Genomic DNA, 19,725 nt, shown 5'->3' on the forward strand with positions numbered 1-19,725 from the left:
ACACCCAGGAAAAGGGAGGGGGCAAATCCCACGGGGTATAAAAGCCCTCAGAGCAGCTGCAGCTGGTTTGGCTCCTCCGATTTGGATTCCAGGGGGTAAAGGGCTTGATAAAGAAAAAAACTCTTCAGAGAAATAACAGCACTTTCTTTTTTGCTCCAACCACTTAGAGAAGGGCAGAAAACTGGTAAGAAATAAAACTTTGTGCTTAGGAAGCACAGCTAAATGAATCTGGTAATTTGCTGCTAACTTACAAAATTATTCCTACAGGTGTCGCCCGGATAGCCTTGATGACTACTGAGAAGGAGAAGAATGTTAATGATGTGAAATAGTGTAAGTCTCCATGGGATTGCTAATTAGGGCTATCTATATTATGAACAAAATAAAAAAATAAATAAAAGCCTCCTTGGCAGTATAAGGGTGAAGGAGATGCCAGGCTCACCCTTCTCTGAGTTATCTGGTCCTAAGGTACAGAATGAAGTGCCCTGAAATGCACATTTAAACGCTTAAAATGCTGGAAAAGGCAGAGCTTCCTTCAAGTGAACCCCTTACAATAAGAAAATGGGGCAGTTACCTCCACTGAAACTGATAAAATGGCAAATAGTTGGCCCCTGCCATTTAATTTAATTGCCTGAAATAGTATGGAAAGAGGAGTCCTCCTCACCATAAATCTCTCTAGTAATGGAAAAGGAGGGATTTTTCCCTCAATCCAAACCATTAAGAAGGAGGAATGGCCAGAAGAGGTTTGCAGGAGGTACTTGGGACTCTCAAAGCAGCCTGATTTTGGGGTGGGGGCTGCCTGGGTCTGGAAGGCATCCTGGGACCTGTGGAATTTCAGCAGCCAGTCCGTGCCACAGCCCCCCGACCGCCAATGCCAGCCCTTTTCCCTGAGCAACAAAACTCACCAGCCCGGGTCCTTTTATGTGGCCTAAGGAGCCACTTCATGGACACTTCCATCTCCAAAGTGCACTTAAAACCCCCTCCTGATGGCTCCCAACCCAGCACCCCACTTTCATCCCCTCTGTGGGTCTTAACCTTCTACTTATCTCTCAGACATCTGGGGATGCCAATCCATGCCAGCTGCAAAAGAAGGCAGCCTCCACATCTGGGAAGCTCCTGCTGGCACTGTTCTTCAACACCATCCTGTTGTTTCTTAGTCAGCTACATTAAGAAAAACCAAACATCAGTGCATCATCTCTGCAGCACAGGGGCCAAAACCCAACAATTCTGATACTCACCATTCTCCTGAGAATGCCCGGCTCCTCGGGCCCCTCACTCCAGGCTTGCTCCGAGGCAGACACCACTGTGGCCGGGCGAACCTGGGTTAAGGGGAGACAAGGTGATGGGACATTGCTGAAACCTGAGGGGACCCTCGCTCCTTCTCCCTACTTCCCCGACTCACCGCATCTCCTCAGCAGTTGCCAAAGTCTTCCCGGGTGAAACCTTGAAAGAGAAAAGCCAGAGGCTTCCTCGCCAACTCCTGTAAGACTTCCAGAGGGCTCACAGGAGCAGCAAACCTGGTGCATCGGCCGCTCGGTGACCGGGCTTGGCATAAGCCGAGGGGACTGCCTAAGAACAAGAACCGAGAACAAGAACCGAGGCTTAGAGTTGCACCACCAAGGGAGACTTGAGCAATAACAACTGCTTCTGTACGCTACTTAATGCTCACCTTGCCCGCCTCACCTGGACAACTGATATCCAGCTTTACTTCCTAAAAAGAAAGACAAAGAACAGTGCTGTAACAGAATCCCACTTGACACTCGCCCTGCACAGACCAACACTGACTGACCTGCTTGGGGGAACCTCCTCACCCGGGATGGGGCCCTCTGGCACAGATTTAATCCAGATGAATCTGAAAAAAATGTTAGGAGAAAGGTCAAAGTGTTGCAGGATAACTTAAGAGCTCCAGATATCTTGTGTCCATCTACAAATCCCATCTAGAGACCCACTACTCCCCACATTACAAACTCCAAGTCCCCACGACTTCCCCTTTTGAACCAGGCTCAGCAGCAGGGCAGAGCAGCTCCAGCACAAACCTGTGCAGACACCCGTGACACAGGACAGGACGGGACAAACAATGGGGACACAACAGGGACAGAAATCTCCTGGCAAGGAAAAAGACTGCAAGGACTGAGAGAATGCAAAATGAGATAACTGAGATGAGACTGATGGTGCGCTGATGAGGGTCAGAAAAGCCTGGAAGAAGAAGATGCTAACTGAATGCAGTTCCTGGAATAAATCAAAGATGGATGCCCGAGAATCCTACAGCCAGAATCCTCTCCCTGACCTCACATTCTAACAAGTCCTAATCTGCCATAATGGATCCTTGCAGGGTGCAGCTGTCCAGACAGCTCAGAACAAGACCTGAAAAGACATGGGAATGGATGCTTCCAAAGAGAGATGCGAGTCTGATGCCAGTCTGAGCTCCTGAGTCAAAAATTCTATGGCATTGGTGCCAGGCCAAGGAACACAGAGATCACAGATGCTAAGGATGGTGCCAAGGTTTCTGATAGGCCCCTCAAAGGGGCTTAGGTAAAAGACATGAGACACCCAGATACACAATGCACGATAGACAAGTGACACAACACACACCGGTACTGCTCTGCCCTGTGCACCTCAGCGCTGTGACCAAAAGTGACACTTCCCTATTATCTGGGCTAAGGGGTCACTTCAAGGACATCCCCCTCTCCAATACAGACTCAAAACCCCTGCTCAGTGGGTCACAACCCAGCACCCCACTTTCATCTCCTCTGTGGGTTGTAGCCCTTGACTTATCTCTCGCACATCTGGGGATACCAGTCCGTGTCAGGTTCCAAAGGAGGCCACCTCGCCAGCTGGGAAGTCCCTGCTGTCAGCAGGCTGTTGTCCCTTAGTCTGCTACAATAAAGAAAACCAAACATCAATGCCTGATCTTGGCAGCACATTGGCCAAAACACAGCCATTCTGCTCCTAACCATTCTTCTCCTAAGAACGCCTGGCTGCTCGGAAGCCGACGCCGTCGTCGCAGGGCACACCTGGATTAAGAGGAGACAAGGTGATGTGGCACTGCTGAAACCTGAGGGGAGCCTCGCTCCTCCTCTCTGCTTCCCTGACTCACTTGGCTCTGGCCAAAGGCTACCCGGGTGACACCTTTGAACAGAAAAACAAAGGCTTCATCACAGAGTCCTGCAATACTTCCCCAGGACTCACAAGAGCAGCAAACTCGGTGCATCAGCCGGTTGGTGACGGGGGCTTGGCATTCTCCGACTGGATTGCCTAAAGCACACAAACACGAATGGAGACTTAGAGTTGCACCAGAAATTGAGACCTCAGCAATAACAACTACTTCTCTCTGCTGGTAACTGCTCACCTTGCCCACCTGACCTTAAATGCTCATATGTGGCTTTGCATCCTAAAAATGTAGACAAAGAACAGCGCTCTGACAGAGTCACCATTTACACTTCTGCAGCAGAGACAAACAGTGACTGATCTGCTCAGGTGAATCCCCTCACCTGGGATGGGGCACTCTGCCACAGATTTTATCCTTCTGCATCTGAAAAAAAGTTAGGACAAAAGTCAAAACTTCACAGCTCCAAACATCTTGTGTCAATCTAGGAATACCATCTAGAGTGCAACGCCACACCACAAACTGCAAGTCCCTAGGACTTTTCCTATTCCACCAGGCTAGCCAGTAAATTTCATAACCTAAACTAAAAGTTATACTTCTGTTTCCACAGAAAAGAAATCACAGGAGATTGCTACTTACTGTGTCAAACCTTTTTTAAAACACACAAGAAAAACTAACACAAACAGTTCTAAAACCAAAACAAAACTTATAAGCAACTCCAACTAAAACCACACATCCAAATACACTGTTTATTGGCTACCAATCCTAAAATCCATTTCCTACATCCATGGTTAGTATACTTGGTAACAACAAAACTTATCCCTCAAAAAATTGAAATTGCAAATCAAACAATCCAATACATAAGATAAATTCTTAAAAAAACATTTATACGCTCTTACCTAAAAAACATTCAACCACTCAAATAAAAACCACTAAAATTAACACAATATATACACAATTGTATAATATTTAGTTAGAAAACTCACAAAAAAACACAAAAAAGATACCTCAAGGAAGCAAAATTATAATTTAAAAGAATCAAAATGACCAGGAGTGATCATAAAAACACATGAAAAAAAAAACCAAAATGACTCAAACACAAATTCGATCCTCAATAACAGCTCTTACGAGAGCGACGAACCGGGTCTGACGGCCAGTTGCTGAGGGGGTCTCGGCCTAATTCCACCGGACCGCCTGAAGCGCACAAAGGAGAGCGGAGGCTGAGAGATGCAGCAGAAAGCGAGACCTGCGCAACACCGACCGCTTCCATCCGGGGGCCACTGCTCACCTTGCCCACTTACCTTCACTCCTCCTGCTTCACTTCCTAAAAATAAAGGCAAAGAACAGTGCTGTAAACACACAGTCACCATGAACGCTTCCCCTGCAAAGGCAAACGGCGCCTCACCTGCTCCAGAGAAGCGAACACCAGGCACGGGACGCTCTGCCATGGATTTCATCTGGCAGCACCTGAAAGAATGGGAGGACAAAAGGCAGACCGCTGCAGGATAACTTAAGAGCTCCAGACATCTTGTGCCAATCTGCAAATCCCATCTCGAGTCCAGCTACACCCTGCATTACCAATCTCCAGGACTTGTCCTAATATGCCTACAGCAGGCTGGGCAGCAGAGCAGAGCAGCTTCGGGCCAAACACCCAGACACTAGTGACACAGAACAAGACAAACGAGGGGACGCAGCGGGGAGAGAAAGCTCTCGGCGAGAAGGATGCCGGTGAGGACCGAGAGAAGGCGGGACGAGATGACTGAGGTGTGAGTGAGGGCGAGCCCACGAGGCTCAGAGAACCCTGGAGGAACAAGACGCTACCTGAAGGACTTAGGGCAAGCACGGCAAAGAAGGGTGCCCGAGGATCCTACCGGCAGAATCCTCTAGCTAGCCTGGAATCTGCGCAAGTCCCAATCAGTCAGAATGGATCACTGCAATGCACAGCTGTCCTGAACAGCTCCGAACAAGACCTGAGAAGACATCTGACTGAGTGGGTCTGAAGAGAAATGCTATGCCAATGCCTGCCCAGGCTCCTGGGCACAGGCTTGGAAGGAATCAGCACTGGGCCGAGGAACAGAGAGATCTCGCTTGCAAAGATGGACACCGGGGTTTCTGATCAGCCCCTCAAAGGATTAAGGCAAAAGAGACACAAGGGACAATAAGACACAGAAGGCACAAGAGACAAGTGACACAAGTGACATGCAGCACCGGGACTGCTCTGCCCTGAGCACCTCAGCACCGGGCCCACCTCTCCCACATGCCCGCCCCCAAAGTGGCCACTCCAAAGGCCCTCCCAGCACCTCGCTTTCATCCCCTCTGGGTTACATAGCCCTCAGCTTATCTCTTGGACGTCCGGAGATGAGAATCCACGCCTGGTGCGAAGGAAGGCCGCCTCGCCCGCCGGGAATTTCCCGCAGTCACCCAGCTGAGGTCCCTTGGTCAGCTACAATCAAGAACACAGACATACATTTAAAAAAAGAACAAAACCCAAATATTCCACCAAAAACAGTCAACTCCCTTTACCCCAACTAAACTCTTGAACGCAATTAGAAAGACCCCATGCCCAATCTCCTTAAGAAAAATTCTAAAATCTCTGTCAAAACCCCCTTAAAGCTAAAAAAGTTGCACCTCTAACCAAATAAAAAAAAAAAAAAACCTGTCTTGTGAGCTATATAAATTAATTAACCTAACACATTCAAACCACCAACAATAACAACCCTAGTTAACATTTACACCCTTATGCAGTCCCTGCTACCCTCATCGCAACATAGAAGACAAAACCTACTTCTATTCCTAACTGAACACAATTATCACAAAACTTAACTGGAATAAAAGCTAGAAAAACTCACTAACAGGAAGAATTTATAGATCTATTATGATACAAAAATTCATACATTCTATACATGAACTTCCCCCAAACCAAATATCTTAAAAACCAAAAAAACTCCAATAAACATTTAAAATAACTTCTATCAAGCCAAAGAACATAAAACAATTAAACACCTCACCTCAGCTATCTAGGACCAGCTACAACAAAACGTGTTTAAAAGAAAACCTAAATACCCATTGCCATCTCACAACAATACACCTCCAGCAACACCAAACAAAATAGTGTAACTCCCATCCAAAAAATACTCCATTAACTAAAACACCAAAAAGGAATCAATAAAGCCCACTCAGCCTTCCACAACCCCATTCAACCTATACACAAATCTAATAGAAATAGAAATTTACAAAATTTACTATATACTATCATACCTTAAATAACTCCACCATTCAACACTACTGTAACAACTTATTACAACTCCAGTACAACCTAAAATCCGAAGCAACAAAATAACATGCCACTATTAACATTACCAATACCTTTTTCTCCAATCCTCTAACAACCGAATGCAAACCTCAATTCACCTTCACTTAAGAAACATACAATACGCCTATAACCAACTACCCCAAAAATAAAAACACAATCCTACTGTCTACCATAAATTCATCCAAATTGAACTAAAAAAAACTCTGAATAACAAAATATTTTCAAAACTCATCCACATTCTCCTTAATAAAATTTACCATTGAATAAAGCAAAATCCTAAGCCTAATGAAAATACCAATTTCCTAAAAATAAAATAACAAAAGAAACAGCATCAAATTCCCACCAATATCATAAGAAAGTCAGAATAGCTCCACCGGCCAACAAAAAAACACAGCCGACAAGAAAACTCCAAAGCACCTCAAAAACAAACACTGAAACACAACTCCTCCTACCCTCCCAAGTACTGTGACTAAAACACATATTCGATACAAAAACCTCCTCTGCTCTGCCATCAATTCCACATAAAACAAATAAATTACTCTCATCATACAGCACACCCATATCGATAATTTGTTTCACCCTCAAACCTTGAAAATAGTATCAAAATACCCCAAAATAACAACTTGAATCTCTAATGAAAAAACTGATCTCTAACTAATAAAAAACCCCTAAATTACACAAACTGAAAAAACTCCACCATGCAACCAACTACCAGGAAAAAACCCTCACTACGCCCTTCTAACTAAGATTTCTTATCACAGCACAAAAATAGAACAAAAATATAAAACAACCCTATAGAAACCCACACAGCAAATCACAAAAGCAACTAAGAGAAAATAAACCCAACCAAATTACTGCACTCCAAACCGTACAACAGACCCTGAATGGTACTAAAAAAAAATAACCAAAGCACTACTACTTGAACTCAGAGAAACCAATGCTCTATAAAATTAACTTAAAACTCCAGACAAATTGACGATAGAAACAATATCTAAGCCACTAAAAGATAAGAGCATAACTACTCAAATAAAGAAAATAGCTTAACAAATCCACCATATTTATATTTAGGTCTATTGATACATTATATTATATATATATATATAATAAATATATTACTCAAATAAAATAAATTATTATTTTTAGGTATCATATTTCCTGCTACAACTATTTTTTTCAAATTTTATACCTATCTAGGTATTTATCATCTATTTCCATACCTAAATTTCTACCTTTATATTATTTGTATTCATATTTTCTTTGATATAAACCCTGCCTATTGCCAAATAAAAAAAAACAAACCTTTCATTTTAAACTATTTTTAAAAGATATTTATATTTAAAATTTGTTATATATGATACCATACTGATGTACTATAAATATATATTTTTATATATATTTCCTATATTGCAATAGGATATATGCAGTATTACTAGTATTATGGATTGTATCGATTTTTATTAGTTATTATTTATGAATGCTTTATATCTTCATATATGGATGCATATACTTGTAATACATTTCCAGATTTATATTTTGTACGGGTTTTAAAAATAGTTATAATCTATATTCATATTTACTTTATAAACATATAACACATTCCATATTAAACAATATAGTAACTTATTGCAATACATATTATAAATTATACATAAATAATATATATAGCATATTATAAGAAATCAGGAATAGCTGACATGTATAGTTTCAAATATATTGTAATATATAATACTACATAGGTTTTATTCTTCTATCTTCGGACTATATTTAAAACATTCGTTTTTTATTCCTATTTCTATACATATATTTGTTTTGTTTAAATAGAGTTAAAACTCTACATTTAAAATCCAATTCCCAAATAAAATGACAAAATGAACAGCTTCAAATTCCCACCAATATCGTCCAAAAAAATCAAAATACCTCCCCCAGCCAACCAGCTGCCTGCAAAAAGAACCCACACAAGATTCTTTTCATTAACAACTCCTATCACATCAGAAAAGTAGAACGAAAATGAAAGAAAACCCTAGAGACACACATACAGCAAACCATAAAAACTACTAAAAAAACCAATCAAACCAACGTACTAAACTCCAAAACGTACAACTGACCCTGAATGTTGCTAAAAAAACCACCAAAACTCGGCCTCTAACTTAAGGAATAACCGATACTTTAGAAAAATAATTTAATAAACAGAAGAAATTCACAAGGTATAAAAATCTCAACCACTAAAGACACCCACCATATAAATACCCATGTTCCAAAAAATAAAACGAATAAACAAAAACCAAATGCATCAACAGGCAAAAAAAAAAAAAAAAAACAAACCAAAACAAAACAAAAAAACACAACACACCAAACAAAAAAAAAAAAAAAAAAAAAAAACCTACGGACAAAGCACTCTAAACCCCTGTGGTACCCCTAACAGCCTGGAAAAGCCAGGTTTGCCTTCAATCAACACCCTTAAAACCGCAAGTGAAGGGGGATCCCTCCCCAGCTCAAACACAGACAATAATAGAAGAGTAGCTGCTTCCCTCTGCTTCATTTTTTTTCTCCTCAGAAGCTCCATTTTTATTTCCTGGGGGCACCGGGGAGGGATTGGCAAGATGAAATTTAAAAGGGAAAGGACAAAAGTCCCCGCTCCAAATCCACACGGGCTCACCAGTTCGGATGCTGCTTCCCGCCACAAACATTCGTCCCTCGGCACCTCCTTTAGGCAACGCTCCAGCATCCAAGTGCGGATCCTGGTGTTCCCCCAGACCCTGCGAGAAGCTCTCACCGTCCTTCCAGGAGACAGCCCCGGGAGTCCCTATAAACCCCTCTACTCAGCAGCTCCACACAAAAAAGAGCTGAGGCATACCCTCCCCCTAAAACAGCCCCCGGCACGGGCCGGCCCCTCATCATCCTCACAGCTCACACCTGAGGCTGCTCCGAGCCCTCATCATCCTCACAGCTCACACCTGGGGCTGCTCCGAGCCCTCATCATCCTCACACTCACACCTGGGGCTGGTGCCGCCCTCCAACAGCGCCTCTCCCGTGAGGGGAGGAAGGAGGACAGTGGACAGAGGAAGGAGAGAGGGGGAACAGAAGGGAGTAGCGGGACAGGGACAGGACAGGAAGGAGCCGGGTTTGTGGGGGGAGAGGGAAACGGGGGAAAGGGAGGGAGAGAAGGCCAGGAAGAGAGGAGGAAAGGAGGGGTAGAGAGAGGGACAGGCGGGGAAGCCCCACAGAGCCCCGGCTCCACCCCGAGCCCGCCCCGGCCTGCCCGGGATGGTGCGCTGGGCGGAGCTCGGTTCGGCGACACTGTCCGGCTAAATTTTTTTGCTATTTTTTTGCTAACCTCGGCTATTGTAGGCTGTATTCACCTAGATTCGCCTCTTGGGCGCGGTTCGAGCCAACTCGGAGCCGCTCTGTGTGTTCGGCGCGGCTCGGTTGGGCTCGGCTCCCTGAGGGCGGGACGGCTCCCTGAGGGCGGGAAAGCGCCGCCCCTCACGTTCAACTCGCACGGTTCGGGGCTCTCCCACTGCCGCCTCCCGCGGGCTCGGCCATCGCAGGGACACGGACGGAGCTAATTGGGCAGGAGCTAATTGGGCAGTAACCGTACTCACGCTAATTCATGCCCATGAAAGCAGGAGGCTGGGTTCGGCGGAGCTCGGTTCGGCCCAGCCGAGCTCGTAAGATCCGCTTTGGTTCTCTTCGGCTCGGCCGACCTCGGCTTTGTTCGGCTGAGCTCGTTCGATGCGGCTGAAGGCGGCGACGTTCGCTTCTGTTCGGTCCCACTCGGCTCCGTTCGGCCTTTGGTCTGAACCCGCCTGCTTCGGGAAATCTCGGCCAGGTTCGGCTCGTCGCCTACACTCGGCGCTTCGGGCTACCCTCAGCCATTATCGGCTACACTCGGCCACATTCGGCAGAGCTCGGCTCGGTTCGGCGCAGCCCGGCTGGATTCGGCTCACACATTTCCTGACGGCAGCCCCTAGGAATTCTACGTGACACAAACTGCAATCTCCAAAATGCTTGCGGGTTTTTAAAGAAATGTCAGTTTAACTAACTTTCGGGACACAGCTGAGGGCTCCTGTAGGAGAAGAATATGTACGTGTACAAGCAATTCCTTCATTTGCGTCTCGATTTTATTTAAACACCCCCTCCACCCCCCCAAAATTCCATACACAGCACAAGGAATGGACAGTTCTGTTTTTTCCCCGTAGCCTATTTGTACCAATTTTCATATTTATATTCCCATTTCTATTTATAATGTATATTGTTGTCTAATATTTATACCTTTATAATTATAAATTTCAATTATATATAAATTTATATTCTATTTTACATGTATTCCACTGCTTAGATTTATTTATACATTCTGTAACACTGACGTTATTTAGAATAGCCCCCCTGCATCTACCCCAAAAAAAGCCAAATAGAATTCCTTTGTTTTCAACTGTATTAAAATTTTTTAAAAAAATTTTTACATATTTATACTCACAATATTTATAATTTATATTGCCATTTAATGTTATTTATATTCTATATTACATCTCTTCATATTACTTACATTTATTTATATTTACATTTATACTTTAGTTACAGTTATATATCTTTAGATATTATCTATCTTTAGATATACATTTCTATAATACTTATATTATTTGAAATAAAAACCCTGCCTCACACCAAATAAAAACCAAAGACTCCCCTTGATTTAAATAATATTTAAACTTTAAAAATTATTTTATTTTTCATCATTCTATTTAAAATTGTTATTTATTATACTTATCGATATTATATATATGAGATTACCTATTAATATAATAATAGATATATCATTTTTCTATTAGATATTTCTTTTACTAATATTTATTTATATCAAGTATTTATAAGTATTGGTATATATATTATAAGTGTGAATTGATATTTTTATATTATCTATGAAAACCCAAACCTATAGCACAATAAAAACCAAAAAATCCCCAATTTATTTTAACTACATTGAAACATTTTATCTTTACAATCTGTTTTTATATATTCCTGTATTTATATCATAGACTAAAATTTTCATCGATTACAATGTTACAATAATACATTACACTATAGGTTTATATATTTATCTATCTGTCTTCTATATTTATGTTCACCACTATCATATGATATTTATTTTTAAGTTTATAGTTGTTTTTATTTTAAACTATGGATCAAACCGTACAAGATCACTTACCTAGCAAATCAGGACCACAGAAACGCTGCCCCTCGGTCAGCACCGGTGCGCAGTGCGCGCTCATCCCGTCGCAGCGTATCCAAACAAAACCTGTTTCTATTGCTAGCAGAACAGAGATCCCACAACATTTAACCCTGCTAAAAACTCAAAGAGCCCCAACTAGAAATGAAATTTAAAACCCCCACTATAACTGGCCCAAAACCTCTACACATCCTAATCCTAAACTTCCTCCTAAACCAGTATCTCAAAAACAGAAAAAAATCAAAATACACACTGGAAATGAAATAACTGCCAATAAAAACAAACACCCAAAAAAAACCCAAACAAACAAACAAAAAAAAAAAACCCCAAAACAACAAAAAAAAACCCAAAAACCAAACCAACTCAGTCAATTCAAAACTGCACTACTGACTCTAAACATTACTACAAAAAGCCCCCAAAGCTCTACCTTTATGCTAACTCACAAGTAATAACCAATCATCTATAAAAGTTCTCAGAAATTAAAAAAAAATCATTAAAAGCATAAAAATTAAAAATCTAAACTATTAAAATACTAAAAAATATCACTACCCAAATTAAAAAAATATTGCCTATAAAAACCCAACATAGAAACGCCCCTGTCCCCAAAAATAAAACCAAAAAAACTCGTCCAACACAAATAAATCGGAACTCGGGAACACTAAAACCATCACGTTCAAGAAGCACACCATGGCCCTTAGAATACACCAAGCAGAAACAACATAAAACAATACAGTCATTTCTTAAAAACCACCCTAAAACCGCTACAGTAAAAAATACCCTTTCAAAAATTAAAAACTGCATCTAACAAAAGCCATCTAATCAATTACCACCCAAAACTCCAGCACCCGAGCTAGCCCTACCAAATCTCTATGTTTACACATGCAATCAACAACACCAAAATCCCAGTAATACGTACCAGAAGTCTATTACAGAAACCTCCTGAAATTAATCCTACCTCAAATACAAACCAAGCCATCCATAAAGTCAGCTTGACTCAAAAAACAAATTGCACAGAGTTCATAATACCAAAATAGAAAATAACACAGCATACACCACCAATGAATATATTATTGAAGGACAAAAAAAACCACACTTTTTTTTCTTTTTTATTTTTTCTTCTATTAGCTAGAACAAAAGATGTTGCCAGGGCTGTAACAACAACTTCTCCTCCTTCCTCTTCTTCTGAAACATCCCATCTCCTTCCAAAATTCCTTACAACTTCCGAGTTTGAATCCAAGCAAAAAGCAAAACTCGTGCTCTTGTCCTTTGGATGCTCCTGTCAGATTCTCCGTGTCACTCCGTGTCTTCTTACACTTCCAGTCTTCATGCTGTCCTGCCAGGATGAGTTTCACAGACGAACTGGCACGTGTTATACAGAGCATTTCCCTCCCTCCCTCCCAACCCAGAGCTGGTTCCCTTAGTGCACTTCAAGAAATTGCAAGCCTGCAATGGTGCACACTCATCTCAAGGCTCACAGCAAGCATGCAGGAGCTCAGGCTCTCTCGATTCCACGGGGCTGTGCCTTAGGCAGCTGAGAAAACTTCTGATGACCCTCTGTTCCAATGCACTGGAATGCAAACTCAGCTCCATCTCAGAGCCTCAGTGGGAGGCAGGAGCACATCTGGCTGACCCACAAAAAATCCCTTCCTGGGTGGGGGGATTGTGCTGGAAAGGGGAAACACGTTCTACTGAACAGCAGCTCAGAAACAACCCTTTCCTAATGTTACCTGCTCCACTTGACAGCTCAGTAACACAAGTCTAATCTAATTTTATCCCTGCTGCTAGAATTCTGTAGGAAAAGGTCTGATGAGCAGCGACAAAGGCTTCACTCCCTGCCACACAGCCTGCGACACCCCGGAGAGAGCAGGGCAGCAAAATCCCCAAACTCCTCTTGCCATGGGGAAGGGGAGAGGATTACTGTGGGAGGCACAAAAAGAAGGGAAATGGTCCTAGAAATGCACAGACATTTGCTTTCAGAAGCCCAGAGTTAAGGGTCTTCTCTAGGAAGCCAGACGTGACATGATATTCCTAAGATTTTCTGCTTCATTGAAGGAAATGTATGTGTATATACACACACTTATAAATGGACATACGGCTTTTTTTTTTTCTTTCTTTCTTTTGACAATCCAAGAATGATTTCCCGTCTCGAGTCACTTAGGAAGAAATGGCCCCTGTGACTCAGGACAGAGGGGCTGCCTGCTCTTTTGATCATGACAGCTTTTGGGTTCACCCTGGAAGCAGGAGCAGCCAGGGCTGAGGCTCAGCAGAGACTGACCCGGGCCAGCCCCCTCCTCACCTCCCTGTGTCACAGTGACTTCCAGGCAGAAGGATGCAAAGCAGCTTTTTGTCTTTTCTCTTGAGTGCCAACAGGTAAAACACGTAGGCTTTGAAATAACCAATTACCCTCTCTTTGAGCTATCCCAAGGACGGTTTTAAAGAAAAGACAGAGGATTGCTGGTAAATCCCTATGGGATAAGGAAGAAAGCAGCAAGGATCCGAGGCCGGGAGCGTTGCCAGGCAGTGCCACGTCCCTGCCACCTTGTCACGAGGCACACACCTGCAAAGTCCCAAAGCCTGCAAGCCCTGGAGCTGTCACACGGATGGACCCGGTTCTCTTCCCGGATGCCCAGAGGGAAACCTGAGGGCAGGTGTCCACCCTGAGGCTGCACACAGAGCCCCGGGCAGGGATGGAGCCACTGACTGCTCTCTGAGGACGAGACCCTCCCTGCAGGTGACACTGGCTTGTCCCCTCCCCGGGGGACAGGGACCTCCAAGGCCTATGACCAGCCTCACTCTGTCAGCATCCAGAGGCTGTGGTAGAGCCAGGGGAGTCAAGGCTTTCCAGAACCATAGGATCCTTCAGGTTGGAAAAGCCCTCTGAGGTCATCCAGCCCAGCTGCTGCCCCGGCACTGCCAAGCCCCTCCCAAATCAGGTCCCTAAACACCACATCTTGACATCCTTTAAATGTCTCCGGGGACGGGGGCTTCCCCGCCCAGCCTGCTCCCGTGCCTGACCACCCTGTCAGTGAAGGAATTGTTCCTCGAATCCAACCTGAGCCTTCCCTGCTGCAGCTTGAGGCCATTTCCTCTGGTCCTGTCGCTTCTTACCGGGGAGATCTCGGAACTTAAACCTTCCCTGCTCGTGACCTCGGAGGTGTCTGGCTTGGCTGGATGAGAGGAGAAACGCCGCCACCACGGGAAGGGGAGCTCAGGAGGTCCCACACCAAGGCAGGGGGAGCAGCAGTCCTCACCGCAGCTCACACGTCACTTCTCAGTGACCGGCTCTGCTTTTCCTCCCGCGCAGATCTCTGCAGAGCGCTCCAAAACCGCCTGTTGGGAGGAAGGGGGAGAAATAGGTTAGCCAAGTTTTTGACCCAGGCTTATCTGATGTCTTTGCCTGCTTTGCCTCACTGCAGCTCCAGATCAACAGATCAACTCCATCCCCACTGCCTGCAGAGCTGGCAGGTGCCAGGCCAGCTCTGCTCCTCCTTCAAGTCGTTCCCAAACCTGCTGGAAGAACTGAAGGCTACTGTGGCGTTCCATTGCTCTGCTTTACCCGAAAAAGATCTCTCCGTGCTGCTATCCCTCCGTGGCAAGGGCCTTTCTGTCTCACACACTCGGTGACACAAGGCTACACGGAGCTGCAGCGGCCTCTGCTCCGGGTTCTCTGCTCCAGGTTCTCTTCCTCCTCTGGCACCTGGCTGGCACAGGCTGCTCAGAGATGCTGTGCCTGCCCCACGCCTTGAAGTGTCCATTGGTGCTCTGGGATGAGGCTCTGAGCAAGCTGGCCTAGGCAAAGACGTCCCTGCCCACGGCAGCAGCCTTGGAACGAGGTGATCTTTTGAGACCCTTCCAACCGGAATGATTCCATCATTCTAGGAACTCAAAAAACCTGGGGAATAAATCTGTAAAGGTCACTAAACACATAAAAGCACATCCCCAGTGATCCAGTACTCACCAGCCCATCCGGCCAAGGTCAGAGCCCTCTGCCCACAGAGGACACGGCAACCAGCACGGACACAAGTTCACCGGCACAAGGAGGCGGCGGGACGGGCGACTCGCCTCACCTTTTCAAGCTGGCGGCACAAAGGGCGGGCAGCGCCGGGACCCCGCTCCGCCTCCTGCGCCGCCCCGGCGGGATTTTCGGGCACGCGGTCGCTTCCACCGCCCGGAGCGGGGCGCGCACGGGGCTCGGGGTGCGCCGCCCTGTTCCGACGCCGCTCGCCCGCCCCCGCCCGCTGCCCCCGGCCCGCGGAGCGCTGCCACCGCGCCTCCGCCGCCCGCCGAAACCGGCCCCGCCCCGCCATTCTTCTCAGCCGCGGCGTCCCTTTGCGCTCCAGAATGCCCGTCACCCCTCCCCTCACAGACACCGACCCGCCCGCCGCTCGCTCCCGCCACCCCTCCACCTTCCCCGGCACCCAGCGGCGAGGGGCAGGGCGCTGGCTCGGGGCGGGGGGGTGCCTGCGGTACCACTCCCTGTCCCCAAGGCAGCAGACTTACCGGAGACTGCGATTCCCCCCCCCCCCCCCCCCCCATCTCGAGAAGGTCAAGCGCGTCCGCGACACGCCGTCCCCAACCCGACGGCTGCGAAAGGACCCCGGCAGAGATAGGCGTTTACCCTGCTGCCTGTCAGAGACCCGCCCAAATACGCCCGCCCGCCCGCCGCGCCGCTGACCACACAGCCCGCGTCCGGGGCACTCGAAACGCCGCAAAAAATCCCACCGGCGCCGCCATGGCGTCGGGTTTCCGTACAGGCAACTCGGTTAAACGGACCGGGGGCCTTCGATTTGCCCGCGCTTTTTCGCCGCCATATCGAGAAGGTCAAGCGAGTCCGCGACACCCGCGGCATGCCACTCCCAACATGGCGGCCTGGCGGCTGCCTGCCGCTGCGCCGCTGCAGTACCGCGCTCTGCCCACAGGGCGGCAGCACTGCCGCCCACCCCAGCCGGGGGCCGCCGCGCGCCTCGGGGCTGCGGGCAGGGAAGGCGGCGAAAAAGAACAGGGCGGAGCCCCGCCAAAAACTCCTCCGAAATAAACGCCAAAAAACAACCCCACCCCTGCCTCTAACCCAACAGGCTTAAAAAAAAAAAAAAAAAAAAAAACCAAAAAAAAAAAAAAAAAAACATACAACTGAACCACCAACAATTTCTTTAAAAAAATATTTAAATATTTTACATTTTTTTTCAAAATATTGTTTCATATTTGTATTCACAATTATATTTGTCATGTATATTGATGTATTATGTTGATTTATAAATTTATTTTTCTAATTTGTATTTAGATATTAATTTAAACTCTATATTTTATCTATTCCTATTCCTTAGATGTATTTCTATGTTTTTATACATATTTTTATCTATTGATTATATATTTCTGGTTAAGATTTTTTGCTTCTGTAAACATTATATTATTTCAAATGAAGCCCCTGCCTCTACCCAAAAAAAAACAAAGCAAAAGGAACCCCTTTCTTTTCAACAGTATTTAAAGTTTTTTTAAAAATTATATTTTTCATCTTAATACTCACATTTACATTTCTAATTTTTAATAATATGTAGTGTTATTTGTGTTCTATATTACCTGTCTTCCTATTATTTATATAGTTATATATTTTTATTTCGATCTATGTTTTAAAATCTTGTTTATATATTTGTATATATTTAGAAATAGAAAACAACAATATCTATATTCATAGTCTTTAAAATAAAATCCTGCCTCTAGCCGAATAAGTACCAAAAAAACCCCACAACTCCTTCTTGTAAACAATATTTAAATAGATATGTTTCTATATTTATATTATATTTTAGTTTAAAATGTATATTTATGGATAACATTTATTTATAGATTTATATTTTCTATTTATTTATAAATTTATATTCTGTATTACATCCACTCGTATTACTTATATATATTTTTAATATGTTTCTACATATGCTTGTATATCAATTGTATATCTCTGTTTAAGATTTTTACTTCTGTAACACTTCTATTATTTAAAAAAACAACCCTACCTCTAACCCAAATAAAAGCCGAGAACAACCCGTTTATTTTTAAGTGTATTTAAGTTTGTTTTTTTGATTATGGTTTTCAGATTTATACCCACATTTACATTTAAATGTATATTAATGTACGGTGCTATTTGTGTTCTATACTACATCTCTTCCTATTATTTATATTTATGTATATATTGTGTTTCTATATCTATATTAATATATTGATTACATATTTCTATATTTCAAAATATAGAACAATACTACCTATAATCATATTATTTAAAGTAAAAACCCTGCCCCTAACCAAATGGAAACAAAAAAAGCCCTTTCTTTTAAATTATATTGATATATTTTTATATTTATATTTTTCATATTTATAGTGACATTTAAATTTACAATTTTTATTGCCCTATAATGTTATTTATAGTCTATATTACATCTCTTCAATTACTTTCTTATATTTATATTTAAAATTAAATTTCTAATTTAGTTCTATTTATATATATTTTTACATATTTCATATATTTCTATATTTAGATATACATTCCTAGATTACTTCTATTAATAAAAATAGACTACCTTCCTCTAACCAAATAAAAACCAAAGACCCCCTTTATTTACACCATATTAAAGATTTTAAAATAATTTGATTATTCATAACTATATTCACAACTACTTCTGTAATTTTTTTTTTCTATTTATAGATATTATATATATTATAGAGAAGACCTTTTATTATAACAATAAAAAATTATTTTTATATTGGGTAGTTTTATTACTTATTATTATTTATATTAAATGTTTCTAGGTATCGGTATGCATAATATATATTTGAATAGTTGGATTGCTATTTTTATCTTCTTTATATTTATATTATTTTAAGATAACCCCAGCCAATAACCTAATAAAATCCAAACATTCCACAATTTATTTTAAACTACAATTTAACGTTTCTATATTTACAATCTATGTTTATATGTCTCTGTATAGAAATATATCATCTTACCGGCCTTTTTGCAGTCTGTTCCACCGGCTGGAGAGGGGCAGGGCGCTGACGCGGGCTCTGCAATACCACTCTCTGTCCACAAGGCGGCAGACTAACCGGGGACGAGGCCTTCGAGTTGCCCGCCCTTTTCGCCGCCACATTGAGAAGGTCAAGCGCGTCCGCGACATCGGCGACCCGCCACTCCCAACATGGCGGCCGCGACAGGACCCGCAGCAGGGATAGGCGTTTTCGCAGATGCCTGTCGGAAACCCGCCGAAATACGCCCGCTCGCCGCGCCGCTGACCACACAGCCCGCGTCCGCGGCACTCGAAACGCCGCAGAAAATCCCACCGGCGCCGCCATGGCGTCGGGTTTCCGTACAGGCAGTTCGGTTAGACGGTCTGGGGGCCTTCGAGTTGCCCGCCCTTTTCGCCGCCACATTGAGAAGGTCAAGCGAGTCCGCGACATCGGCGACCTGCCACTCCCAACATGGCGGCCGCGACAGGACCCGCAGCAGAGATAGGCGTTTTCGCAGATGCCTGTCGGAAACCCGCCCAAATACGCCCGCCCGCCGCGCCGCTGACCACACAGCCCGCGTTCGGGGCACTCGAAACGCCGCAAAAAATCCCACCGGCGCCGCCATGGCGTCGGGTTTCCGTACAGGCAACTCGGTTAAACGGACCGGGGGCCTTCGATTTGCCCGCGCTTTTTCGCCGCCATATCGAGAAGGTCAAGCGAGTCCGCGACACCCGCGGCATGCCACTCCCAACATGGCGGCCCGGCGGCTGCCTGCCGCTGCGCCGCTGCAGTACCGCGCTCTGCCCACAGGGTGGCAGCACTGCCGCACACCCCAGCCGGGGGCAGCGGGCAGGGAAGGCGGCAAAAAAGAACGGGGCCGAGCCCCGCCAAAAACTCCTCCGAAATAAATGCCAAAAAACAACCCCGAAAAAAAAAAAATCCTCTGCCTCTAACCCAACAGGATTAAAAAACAAAAACAAAAACAACAACAACAACAACAACAACAAAAAAACGAAACCCAAAAAAACCCCCAAAACCACCTGACAATATCTTTAAAAAAATATTGAAATAGTTTTAAATTTTTTTTTC

The 19,725-nt window shown here is 44.2% G+C and overlaps 1 long non-coding RNA gene across 1 annotated transcript; it reads right to left on the minus strand.

Annotated features, from left to right (window-relative positions):
- Positions 1–12,735: 12,735 nt before the first annotated feature.
- LOC311165286 lies at positions 12,736–15,898 on the minus strand. The gene is made up of 3 exons (XR_014616915.1): positions 15,200–15,898; positions 14,752–14,973; positions 12,736–12,976 (listed from the first exon to the last, which is right to left on the minus strand). It is a non-coding gene; the product is annotated as an uncharacterized lncRNA (long non-coding RNA).
- Between the last annotated feature and the right edge of the window lie 3,827 nt (positions 15,899–19,725).

This window comes from Fringilla coelebs (assembly GCF_963513975.1).
Source record: "Fringilla coelebs genome assembly, chromosome: Z".
In the NCBI taxonomy this organism is placed as follows: domain Eukaryota; kingdom Metazoa; phylum Chordata; class Aves; order Passeriformes; family Fringillidae; genus Fringilla; species Fringilla coelebs.